Source organism: Stegodyphus dumicola, chromosome 7 (genome assembly GCF_044657685.1).
Source record: "Stegodyphus dumicola isolate Sdum_Otavi_A_Nest chromosome 7, ASM4465768v1".
NCBI lineage: Eukaryota > Metazoa > Arthropoda > Arachnida > Araneae > Eresidae > Stegodyphus > Stegodyphus dumicola.
The window spans coordinates 87,733,858-87,747,255 of NC_140774.1; the positions used below are offsets into that span (position 1 = coordinate 87,733,858).

The 13,398-nt window shown below is 31.6% G+C and overlaps 1 long non-coding RNA gene across 10 annotated transcripts in view; it reads left to right on the top strand.

Annotated features, from left to right (window-relative positions):
* The window catches only part of LOC118198225 (uncharacterized), a 421,825-nt gene that overhangs the window by 273,389 nt on the left and 135,038 nt on the right, over nucleotides 1-13,398 (top strand). For 7 of the 10 annotated variants that reach the window (XR_015041881.1, XR_015041882.1, XR_015041883.1 and 4 more), the window contains one exon: nucleotides 18-140. This is a non-coding gene — a long non-coding RNA (uncharacterized LOC118198225). Of the gene's footprint in view, nucleotides 1-17; nucleotides 141-9,791; nucleotides 9,952-13,398 lie in introns of those variants that run through there. The other 3 variants (XR_015041887.1, XR_015041889.1, XR_015041880.1) reach the window with 1 other exon arrangement.

Sequence of the window (13,398 nt, forward strand, 5' to 3'; positions counted from 1 at the left end):
ATACTCTTATTTTTCAGTGCCTTTTCACAGTGATAGAAAGCGAAAAAATTTAGATCAAGAAAATGCGCAAGAACATATACTGCTGCGTGATAATGTGTGCGTTTTGGAATATCAAGTTTCAAAGGAATTCAGTGTTTTATGTAAGTAGATTTTTTTGCACGTTAAGAAAATTTATTGATACTGTTTATATGTAGTTAACTTTTGTTGCAGAACATAAAATTTTTTCAAGAAAATCGCCTTGTGCGATGACGAAGTTCTGGTAGATTCAAATCTGATATACAAGCCAATCTGAATATTAATGATTGTTAAATTTAAGCGTTTCTATGATCCTGATTTCAACTAAACCTATCAGCGTATTTTGATAAACAAATAAGGGATCTTTCCTCTCCAGAAACAAATAATTGTGCCCAGACAGATCAATTATCTTGCCTTTTGTATTTGTCTCACTCTGAGTGAAAGTTAAGGCCTTCTGTTGAGTGATATGGAAAAAAGAAAAGGTAGCGTTCCATTTTTATTAAGTGAAGGGAAAAACTACTGTTTGCCTAAATTGCACCGTAATTTTTTTTTTTTTTTTTTTTTTTTAAGTATTTTCTTAGCAAAGTTTTATTTTTTCCGATTAAACCAGGCTTAGTTTATTTTAGTTTTTAGACTTAGTTAATTTTCTACTTTTTCCATATTCAGTGGTACCTCAATATACGAGTTTGATTCGTTCTGTGGGCCGGTCGTATCCTGAAATAATTTTCCTGATTAAAATACATTTAAATACCGTTAATTCGTTCCATCTGTTCAAATAACCTTCTCAAAATTTTGGTATAATTTTTAATTAAACGAATGCACTACATTATATAGAAAACTGATGAAATTTTTATGAAACATAATAGAAACACGTAATAAAAATGTAAATGTAAATGTTGTTGCTGTTGCTTTCTCTCCGATTTCTGACGAAGTCAGACAAGATCCAAAAGACCGTTGACTCTAAGAAAGTCGAGCACAAGGAGGGGACTGGAGTAAATGTCTTCCCTAGAGAGGCTCAAGCAGCTTAATGTGTGCTCGGCAGACGCCTGATATTCTCGGCACTTGGTGTATGTGGCAAAGATTTTCATGCCCTCCTTGAAAGAGAGGCTCATATTATGACGGCTGGCGATACGCGAGAGAGCAGTTCGGGAGCACCTGTCACACTCAAGCGTTAGAGTCCAACCAGGTTTCCTGCCCAGATTCCAGAGATGGGTGGGGGGAACCAACCACTTCATCATGATTTGTGATGTTTTCAGAGAAAATAATTCCAGATAAGTAAGGGCGGAAGAGGAGGAAGTTAGAAGTCCCCAGCCCACCTTTGCTAATTTATCTGCCGTAAAGATCCACATGGGATCGGATCCACTGAAAATAGATATCATGATGCTGAGAAATTAGGTGTAGTTTTTGTAGGACGGAGATACTAGTCTTATCGCCCACGTAAATCCAGTTACTAAGATGTTGGAGTGAGCTTCGGCTATCAGATAGGTCCTATAGATCTTCAAAATTATTTTCCGTTAGTATACCCTCGAGTCCTAAATTGAATGCTATCAGTTCATTTCTGAAAACTAAACAGTGATCTGGATTACGTTGACGAAGTGCCATTTTCCCTCGGTGAGGGTCTCAATATAAATTCCGTTACTTGCACAGTCAGCAATTTTGCTGCCGTCAGTGAAGATCTTGATAGCATTTTTGGGGATATTGTACTTCAAGGTTAACTGTCTAAAGTGGTCAGTAATATAATCTTTCTTAATTATAAGCGTGGAAAAGTTACAGCGAAAGTTAACCCTGGAGATTCGTCTGATGGGTTTAAACAGTAATGTAATGAATGAGGTCAACATTGCAGAACAGCAGGCTCTTGGAATCAACTCGGCCAAAAGGGGTGTTTTTCTTTAGTCTTTGTCGGTTTTTCCATTTACTTAGGTGCGCTGAAATTTTATTAAATTGGCCATGACTAGAGAGTTTGTTAAAGTATTTTACTAGACTAGCTAAACTTCTAGTCTGAAGAGGCTGTAAATCGGCATCAAAAAGGGTTATTTCTATAGGACAGTAGCGCCTCATCCTAGTAATAATACGGGCAGCACTTAATTGAACTTTTTCTAATTTCTTCAGGTTGGAATCGAGGCATAACAATAAACTGGAAACCCGAACTTGAGTATGGGACCTATAAGTGTCAAATAAGTAGTCCTGAGGGTAGTCGCATCAGCTCCCCAGTCCTTACTCGCAATGTATTTAAGAATGTTTGGTAGCTTTCTACTTTTTAGAACAATATGTTCAATATGCTTGTGACATGTGAATTCAGGGCCCAGGATAATCCCCAGATATTTTGGGTTCTTCTCGTACGTAAGTTCCTGATTATTAAGCTTAGCCTAATATTTGTTGTAAAGAAAGTAACAGTTGATTTGGCTGGGTTAAAACGTAGTTTCAATTCTGCAGCAAAGTTTGACAAAGCTGTCAGAGAATTATTGAGTTTCAGCTGTGCAGCTCTATTTCAGTTATATTGGTGTCAGAGCTCCAGAGAACAATGTCGTCTGCAAATATTCCAATTCTTACATCCGAAGAAGACACTTTCTCCAAGCCAGCCATATACATGTTGAACTGGTCCTGTTCTTTATTTATGCTCTTGACCAATCTCCTAAGTTTTGAATTGGATGTCCTAGCATCAAGGTTGCTACACATTTCTTTCAATCTTGATCTCTTTAGATGGACATAGGCAGTCTTTATTTCTGCATTGATCTTGTTAATTTCGGACCTTGAGTTGTGTCCATTCTCGTTGTGAGTCTCGGTAAGACGATTCCTTTTCTCCAGAAGAGGTTTCAGAATAGTTATGACAATTGAGAATAAGTTAGACAAGTTAATAATAGAATAGGTAATAGAATAATTTAGAATAGTTTAGAATAAAAACGATGTTCATAATGTGAAAAATAAATTGATTTTATGAACTTTTATTACTATACTGTATTTAACTTAGCACTATGCCTTCATTATTCTTTCCTGGGTTTTGCTACCTTTTTCTCCTCTGTTTTCTCACTTTCATTAAAGTGTGTTTGCATAAAAACTTGTCAAAGAAAGTTTGTTTCTTCCACCACTTTAAGAATATTTGTAAATGTGTTAAATAAGTCTATAACTGAAATAGCTCTATTGCGCGACATGATGCACCTTTTATAATGAACTCGGCAACTGCAGCAAATATGTCCATAATGTTATTAATTTCAAATTAAGAGTACGCTTTGGCCCTACCACCTCCTCCTCGTTATTAATTTCCTTCAAAGCATTTTCATGCTCCTCGAGCATATAACTGTGGGTCATAAAATACCTCTGAGGAATCCTCAACGAATTCATTTACGTCTCCTCTATACACCTCCAGAGCCATGGTCTTTCTGAGGGCCCATAATCTCCTCCAGCACTTCCTCCACGACTTCGGATTTAAATCTTTCAAAATCCCTTTCGGATACAGCCTTACGCCACAACTTCTACGCAGAGTTCAAGGACTCTCTTTGAATTACTCTGCGGTACAATATCAATAATTCTTAGGCTTGCTGCAATATTATAAAGATCCTTTCAGAATTCGTGAATACGTTGTTTGGTGCTCTAGTCACATCAAAGAAGAGACAAATCAGGAACCTGGTGAAGAATTTTTTTTTAAATTTTGAAATCACCTTTTAGTTTACGGCCTGTAGGATAGGGATGATTTTGGGTGGAAGGCAAAAAAACTTTGTTGAACCCTTCGAAGATGTTGTCTTCGAGATTTAATGAATACGCAGAAGCATGTAAGAAGAGAAGGGAAGTAAGTGAAAGTTATTTTCTTGTGAGTAGTTTATAACAGCAGGATCAAAGGCATGGTTGATCTACTTTACAAAGAACTGGCTGGTTACCCATGAACCATGACATCCAAGTTTCCCTTACGCATAACCTGGAAATTTTTAAATAAATTTTATCTGTCTTAAATGCCCTTATTTTTAAAATGGTATACGAGCAATGGCTTTATTTTGGAGCTGGCGTTTACATATACTGCGAGGGTTAGACTTTCTTACAAGGATTTGTGTTCTGGTATCTTTGTGTTATCTGCACCGTTATATAAGTTCTCCTTGGGATAAATCCTTTCATAATAGCCTTGTATCATCACAGCTGAAGATTATTCGGGGAAAGCACTCTAAGGTTGCTGTCAGTGCCACTAAAGTTTCTAAGAACTCTTGCTCTGCCTTCATGTCTGAGCTCGTTGCTTCACTATGGCTACTGTGAGAATTTTAGTTTCTCTTTTAAACTTTTCGTATCAGCTACTATTTACCTTTAACGCCTCTTCAGATTCAGTATTTCAAGAGCCTGTAGTAGTCTCCAATAAACTAGCGAATATAATTCATGACCTCTCGCAGATAACTGCTTCGATCACAGTATCTCTTTTGAGCTGTTGCTTCTTCAGCCACACAAACATCAGCATCTCCATGTTTTCATTTAAAGACGTCTGCTGTTTCAATATTGTTATAATGCCTCTCGCCTTTACTATCTCCTTCAGCTTCGTTATCGTATATATCGTAGAAGTACATATTACATTCAAATTGCTTGACCAAGTCGACTGAATGCACACCTTGTAATGATTGTTACGATTTCCCGCTTTAATTTTAGGGTCAATATCCGCTTTTCCCATTACTCGCTTTCTTAGAACACATTGTTATAAATATATCTTAATATTAATGGCAAAATAACTGCATAAACACATGAAGAATGCGTGAAAGCGAAGAGGAAATTAAAGATGCGTCTAGTACAAGGTAATCAAGTGAACTGAATGAGCGACCTTGCCCTTTTCTTTGTTAACATCATTATCTATATGTTTAAAATAAGCGCTTCAATGCCGTTTCGAGCGCTTTCCTTTTGCGATTGTAACGCGTGTCGTCGTCACCGCAAAGCGCTTATTTTCTCTACTTCATCTGAAATTGCAGTTCAAGTCAGCCTTCATTCGTGCAATTCTAATAAAGCTAAACGCCCTAAGAGGAAATTAAACGGAGGAAAACATAAAGTGATTCAAATCGTCTGCTGCAGCTTTGATCCATTATTACGAGGCAAGTCGAAAGACAGAACATAACTCTGAAGAAGCTAACTCTGAAGTCGGAAGGCAGAAGAAATCTGAAGTTCCTATTTTAACATATCAGACTATAGTGGTGGCCCACCAAGACTATCGCGTGGGCTGGTATCCCGATACAAAAGATAACTCGAACGCAGACTCGTATCTGAAAATGTCATATCCGGATACACACGTATTCAGAGGCATCATAGTAGATGACAAAAATTGTTAGTATTTGAAATGGTCGGTACTAGCTCACTTTCTCCGGCTAAAAAAATAAGTTCCACACTGTAAAAAAAAACCTCGAAGTTTACAGACAAAAGTCTTGTATAGTTACAGAAATGCGAACAATTACGAAGGAAATACCTGTAACGAACACAGAACCAAACGAAACTGTAAACTCTACAGGAGTTTTTCAAGAAGTTTTGCTTGGATTTTGTCCCTAGCGTGTGATCACGTGGCTTAAAACGGCTGAGAGAGAAGAACCAATCAGGAAGAAGGTGGAAAAACAGCGTCTTAGCGGGAGAGTTCAACGATAGTTGCCATGTTAGCCATTATTTTTGCTATGGTCGAGGTAAGTTCGAAATAGTGTTTGACGTGTATTTTACTAATTTTATGTAATGTATTTGTTATGTTCTTTACACTATCTATAATTAAATTCTTTTAATGTTTAGCTTATAATTCTAATGCTCCTAAATAAACCTGTGTTGAATTATTGTTAGAGTTCAAATCACAGAGCTTGTGTTCCATTTAGTAAAATAACAACTTTTATTCGTTACATCTGCAGGTGTCTGCAGTTAAACTGCTCATATTTATAAACAGAAACAAATTTGTTAATATGTTAGTTTAAAAACAAATAAGCTTAATATTAATGTTCTATCTATAGTCTAATAATTTCTCATGTTAAATATTTATGTATCTTTTAAAACATATCGCGTTAGAATATTCATATTTTTCATTTTGTTGACAGATGTAACATTATTATTCCATACATGTTATCATTAATCCCAGCGTGAACTGCTTTAGAATATTTTTCAGAGCATTATTACACTATGTATGTTATTATTAATCTCAACGAAAAAGAAAAAATAAATGTAATATATTTAAAAAATTCGATAAAATAACTTAACATACATTAAAAATGGGATATCATTTCATTAATACATGCGATAAGTTCGCCTTAAAAGATTATATAGTCGGATAGCAATTACATATTTGTGAAAGTATTCAATGTATATTATTTTTTGTGTTAAAGATAGTTTTAATCCAAAACAGTCTTTACCAACTTATAAAGCATCTATTAAGTTACATTATAACCAACATTTACAAAAGGCAATCGAAATGCCGTGACTTTGACATATTTTAACTATGATGTAACATACTAGGAACATTAAAGAAAAAAAAATTCTATTTTTTCCCTTATGCTTGTTGAAAAGTAAAATATTAATAAAATGGTACAACATTCATTCTAGTACTTACAATGTAAATTTACTATAAATTTTGGTGCAAAGTTCATTATAAAATGCATTTGCTAATATTTAATAGTTATAGCATTCAATATCAAATCATGGAAATATTAGTAATGATACGTCAGTTGCATATATTAATTTCAATACTCAGCTCAATGCCAAATTTTTTCTATATCTGAGATAACATGTATTTTTTGAAAATAATTATTTTGTGTCATCTTTTCATTTAAAAATCTCTTTCAGATATATTTTAATGTGAATTATTTTCAAAATTATCCTCATTAGAATGAATGTTGTTCTCTTTATTATGTTTGAAACTGCCGTTACGCTAAAAAATATATTCAGAAAACTATTTATTGCTGAATGTTTAAAATAAGTTCTACTGCTCCTTTTTGACAAAGAGTATCCATTTGAATTGCAGTTGGTTTTAATTAATCGTTGGTTGTATTTTTAAGAACTACTTGATAAAATTCAACAAATTAGTTCAATCTATGAGTTCATCTGAAAAACCTAAAATTTTTATTCCAATTCTGTCATGTGTATATATTTCAAGAATGAAAAAGAATTACAAATTCACTATCCAACAATACTGAGTAATATGTTGTTGATATAGTCAAACTTAAAATGACCCATTTTAAAACCAGATTAAATAAATCATCGCGTATTTTCGGTCATCGAATTTCTTTGGCGTTAAAAGTGTCATAGATTTAGTAAATCCAAGGGTCAAGGTAAGCTCAAATATTTTTTTCCATAGTTCATATTTGCTAAGTTATAAATTTTGCTGATGCAAAAGTTATGTAGCTTATGCAAACATATGCTTAGAGTATTTGAAATAGTGTTGAAAAATCACTGGAATTTAAAATGTAATTGACAGTATGCCTTAAAGCTTGTTTTGGTAAAAGCATATTTATGGGTGCCCCTTGGCAAAATTTGGCGATTTTTGGCAATACATGGATACCGAGTTTGTGCAATTCTTTGACCATGTTATTTTGGCTTGTGTAGCGACGATTTGTGTGCCAAAAACCGCCGCTACACGAAGACAGATTGCACATACTCGGTATCCATGTACACATCGACATATTTTCACTTAAAAAAAAATCTGTGAATTGTACAAACTTGGCATCGCGCACTCCCTTGACTTTATCCATGTACACATCGACCTATTTTCACTTAAGAAAACATCAGAGAATTGCACAAACTTGCGCTCCCTTGATAATACAGGGAGCACCCTTCAATATACTCTAACTGCTGTTTTTCATAAATTAAAACATTTTAGGCATTTAAGATATCTTCCTGTAAGTTACAACTAAATGAATGACTCTTAAGCATAAAAATTTCAAATTTTTATGCTTAAGAGTAGAAGGAGTTATACACTTTTCAAATAACAGTGTCAGAAAAATATACTTTTTAAAATATGTAAACCATTGTTTGAAGTATAGAAAAACCTTCCTTAGCAACTATACCTCTTTAAGTGATTATGTCAAGTATTCTGGTGATACAAACATTGATATTAATTATCACTGAGAATCATGCTTTGTGAAGTAACCACCTCCATTAAATATCAAAATTGTACAAAATTATGGAAAAGTTATAGAGTGGTTTTACTGTATACTTAAAGTATATCATATCACTGTTAGATATTGATGATGTAAAAGATATTATCTAATCATAAATATTTCAAGCATTAAATAGCTTAGTGTAAGTCAATAAGTTTTCAGATTCTGACTTTGTACCCTGTATTTCACTATGTAATATTTTTCTAGCAACTGTGTTAAGTACCAGTAAGTAAGTTTGTCTTAAATACCACTTAATGTAATCAGGTATCATCTGTTCTGTCTGTAAAACTTAATCGTAATAAGTGAACAAATGAATATCTGTAAAACTAAAGATGACACTCTATGTAAAAAATACAAGTATTAAAATGTCTATGAGAGGAACATTTAAAATATTAAATCCATGATCAATTTTTGTGACATCTAAGATAGAAAATACCCAAACTGACTAGTTAATTCAGAGGATGAATGCATGTATCATCATTGTTCATGTGTTTATTAATTGTGTAAGTATTGAAGTTCATGCATTAATTGTTGATAACTATATTATTGGCCTTATATATATATACTTGCATTTCAAAATTTTGTATATTTTGCCAGTGAGCTAAGTATTAAATGCTGTTACGTATAAGTTCATATTATGTGGAAAAGTAGTTTTTGATTTAACACTTTCTGAGAATTTTTTAATGTTGATCATCAAGCTTAAAGCATACGGCTGAAATTACCAGTATTAACCATAATTTAATTATTCTCCTGTTTCAGCGTTTCTCAAACTTTTTTCGAATAGAGATTATGTGAATTATCATAATTTGTGAATCACCTTGCTGCTGTTCCCTTCGAAAGCAATTTTTTAGCATATATTACTACTAGTACACTTATATTTTAATATATAATTAAAATCCGTTATATTTCATAATTAAGTCCATTGAAGAAAAGTTATATTTCTAATATTTCAAGATTATTAATGAGAAGGATGATTTGTAATTCTTGCATGGCTCTTCTATATTTGGATATATGATGGTAAGACCACAGTCTTAGTGGATATATGATAGTATATTTGGATATATGGTGGTAAGTACCACAGTTATAGTGCTTTAAATCCATCTTTTACTGCTAAGACTGAGTGGGAAGTCTGTAAGTAGGGTAACCAATAATAAATTTCATAAAATGTCTATCTTACGAGAAAAGGTGATAGATGATTGTCATATGTAACTTTTTAAACTCTGAGATTTTTCAACTAAATTTTTTTGTCTCCTTTGGAAACTTCGGAGGACCATGAGGGCAAGCTGTATGATCCACAGATTGAGAAATGCTACCTTAATACATTTCAATTTCTAGAGAAATTAATCTTAAAAAAAATCTGATCATTATTAAAACTACTTTACAGATTTATTTTACATTACAAATAAATATAGTAAATATCTAATAAACCTCAAATTATTTTCTGCAATATTTCTGAATTATTTAAATTTGTACTGTTTTTGCTTCAAAAATGGATGATACATGCAATTTATGATTTCATGAAAGGACCAAAAGGAATCTTGTTTGCAATTTAATTATTTAATTTAAAAAAAGATTTAAATCATTTGGAATATGTGCAAGTGCAATTATTATGAAGAGATTCTAAATTAAAATGTCACATAACAAATTTAGAATATGTTATGTACTTCTAACGAATGTGATTTTTTCTTTATTTAGGAGCCATGCTTTGAATCCTAAGAAGAAGAGGACTGCACCTTCCCAACTAGTTAATTAAAAATAACAATATAAATTTTACCTATTTTTTATTTTATTTTCCTTTTGGATAGTTTTCAAATAAAAATAAACCTATTTTTGTTTCTATATTCTGTGTATTGGAATAAAGAGTCGAAATCCATTGCAATATCTAATATTTTCAAAATATGATATTTTTTGAAATAAAATATATGATTATGGAATATTACGTTAAAATGAAATGGTTCCTTATGTAACCTGTATGTTACACTAAAAGGCTTCATCGAATACTTGTAAAGTAATGAGCAAATACTAAGTTAATATCTTGTGTGAATGAATATTATCTTACAGAATTTTTTATTCCATAAAAATCTATCTAAAAATATAATTTTGTTGAATGAAGATTTAAACATTTTTCCCGAAGATTTAAAAAGTCGTTTGAAATAATGATAACAAAAACATTAATCTGAACCATTTAATAAATGAATAGAAAATTTTGAGAACAATTAAATCATCCAAAGGAATTTTGAAATAATCATCGTATTTTTGACATCAGTTAAAGAAAGAAAATCTGAGTCATTTTGATTATAGTGATAAATTAGTTCCATTAATAGTAGGATAGAAAATTAAAATTTTAAGGAGCCATTATGCATTATCAATTTTTCATTAAAAAATTTTTAGTTTATTACTACTATCATATTAATTATTAATGCTGAATTCTTTATCTTCAGTTTTTACATTCTTTTCTTAATTTTCTAGGCATAGCAGAGAAAAATATAATTATAGGATCAAGGCATTTCCAAATACATTATATTTTCTTCCTTAAATTTTTAAGATCATTCTATATTCATCATGTATTATAGACACAGTATCAGGGGATTCTGTTCAATTTTTCAGTTAGAATTTGGGACGAAGTTGTGAAGTCATACCTACATTAAATGCTTGAATTGATTATTTGAAATATGACAAAGCAAGAGAGGGCCATCTGTCCAAGGAAAGGAATATTTTAAGGAAAACTTCATGTTACACAAACATTTACACAGGCAGCCCATTCTCTAGGATTTAAATCTAGAGCCAAATGCTAGAGTTCAGCTTACTGTCTGGCTGCCTGTAGGCAATAAATGTTTTAGTAGAAGGAATACTTGAAAAATTAAATTTAGGACTAACTAATTCTTCAATTTTGTATTCAATGAGAAGAATGTAATTTATTAATAAAGTTTTAAATCTGGGAAAATACCTGTACAACTGTCCGATTAATTAATCTATTATTTCAATTAATGGTCAGTAGCAGAAGAGATTAAAAAGCATTTATGCCTAAAAGAATTATATGTTGTAATTAAAATGAATAATGCAATTAAGCATGAAAATAATTTTGGATAACTTGTGATAACTGAATTTAAGTTCATTGTTGAGTTACATAAGTAATTTTTTTTAGAATTTGAAAAAATATTTAGAATTGTTTATTGAAACAATTTCATTAAAATATTTTTTTACTGTAATCATATCCAATTGCAGTCTCTTTAGATTACACTGTTGGGTATAAGGAGAATGATTTGGTTTAGTTTACTTAAGTATGGCAAAGCACACTAGGACTATCTGCCTAAGTGGAGAAATGCCTTTGTGGAGGACTTTCGAAGGGAAACTGACTTATATACATGTTACACATGGAGAAAACCATGAAAATGCCCATACAACCAGCTCATTCGCGGGATTTGAACCTCGGACCGAACTACCAGTGTTCAGCGGGGGAATTCTAGAACATTACTAATTTATTGCCAAAAAACCATTAAGTCTAATACACATTTTTTTTTCCAGCTATTTCGTGATGCATATGTAACTTTGAGATGTCTTAAAATTCAATAAAGGAAAGTAATGCAGATGTAAGAAAAACATAAAATTTGAGCTTCTTTTTAACATCGGAAATATTTTGAAAGAAAATGTTGTATATCTTTTAGAAAATCTAAGGTATTTTTCCTTAAAAAAAAAAAAAAAAAAAAAAAAAAAAAAAAAAACTTAATATTTAAAGTTACATAACTTCCCTTTCCCCACAAATAAATAAATGCAGCATATTTTGTTACAAGCAGTAGCTGTAGACATTTCACATAAAACATATGTTCTACATGTGTAATTATTTATAGTAATATTACAATCAAAATATTTAATATTTAGGAATACATCATTTTTGTATTTTGTATAAGACAAATATGTTCTATATGCATAATTATTTGGAAGAACTTTTAAGTAAATTATCTGCAACTTTTACATATATATCCTTTAAAATTTCACATGAAAATACATGTTCTTACGTAATCACTTGCAATAACCTTACAAGCAGAACACTAGTTTTCTACAAATATTCCCTTTAGTAATTCACATTCAAAAATTACGATCTACTTACACTATTATTTCCTGTAATCTTTACAGATGTTTACATTGGTAAATCACATATGAAAAACATGTTATACTTACACGATAATTTCCTGTAACATTACAGATCAAAGATCTGTAACCTTTACAGGCATATGCTTCGGTAATCAACATACAAAAACTTTGTTATGCCTACAGAATAACTTCCTGTAACATTACATGTCAAACATCTGTAACCATTACAGGTATAATCTCTGTAAAGTTACTAAGAAAATTCCTGTTTTGATTACTCAAATAATCCATGGCATCCCAGTTTCCACGACTTTTCTTAGTAACTTTACAGATTTTTTTTACAGTGCACAGCTTCATTTATTTCAATTACATTATGCTTCATAAAATGATTTTTAAACAACATATGGGTGGGTTCTTATGCGAAGATGAGTATTATATTCCTATAAAGATTCCTTGCTTCTTTTAAAACTCTTTAACATTAATATGCAGAAAATTAGATTACTTGAGTAGCTGATATCAATAGACTAAGCTTGCGATGGTACAATCTTTATGTAAACAAGTAATTTCAACAGTGCAGACTCAACATACCAGCAGAAACAGATGACGGCATTGAGGTTAATTCTGCAAATGCCTTTTGGTTAAATCTTTCATAAAATTGCCCTCCTGAGTTGCAGACAACTGACTATTGTGATCCAGGATGATAAAAATATACTTCGAAGACTCCAAAAAAGGAGTCTTATAACACATGACGTTTAGTTTTACAAATTTAATTAAAAGTATTAAAGCTTAAAACAAATAAAATTTTAGTATTAAATTATGGATTATTGAATGATTTTTATTCAACGTAATGATATGAATTTTAACTTTCCAGCTCTGCCTTTTGAAGAAACAAACCTGAAACAAATTATCTTCACTTTTAGTCTTACTTCCTGTTTCCCCAACTGGATAACTGAATTACAGTATTTAGTTGTAAATCTCACAAATATTTTAATAACCTTTATAAATAACGTCATTCTTGCCTCAATTTGATAGGGATGGCATCTGAAACATTTCGATACTTTAACTACCACGTAAATACCACGTAATAAAGTACCAGGGGACAGTAAAACTAACTGGCAAGGTGTAAAAGAAAGCAAGAATTTTCATATTAAGACATCTTTTAAATATCAAAGTAATTTTTTAATTATTTACTTAATTTTATTTCAGGAGCTCG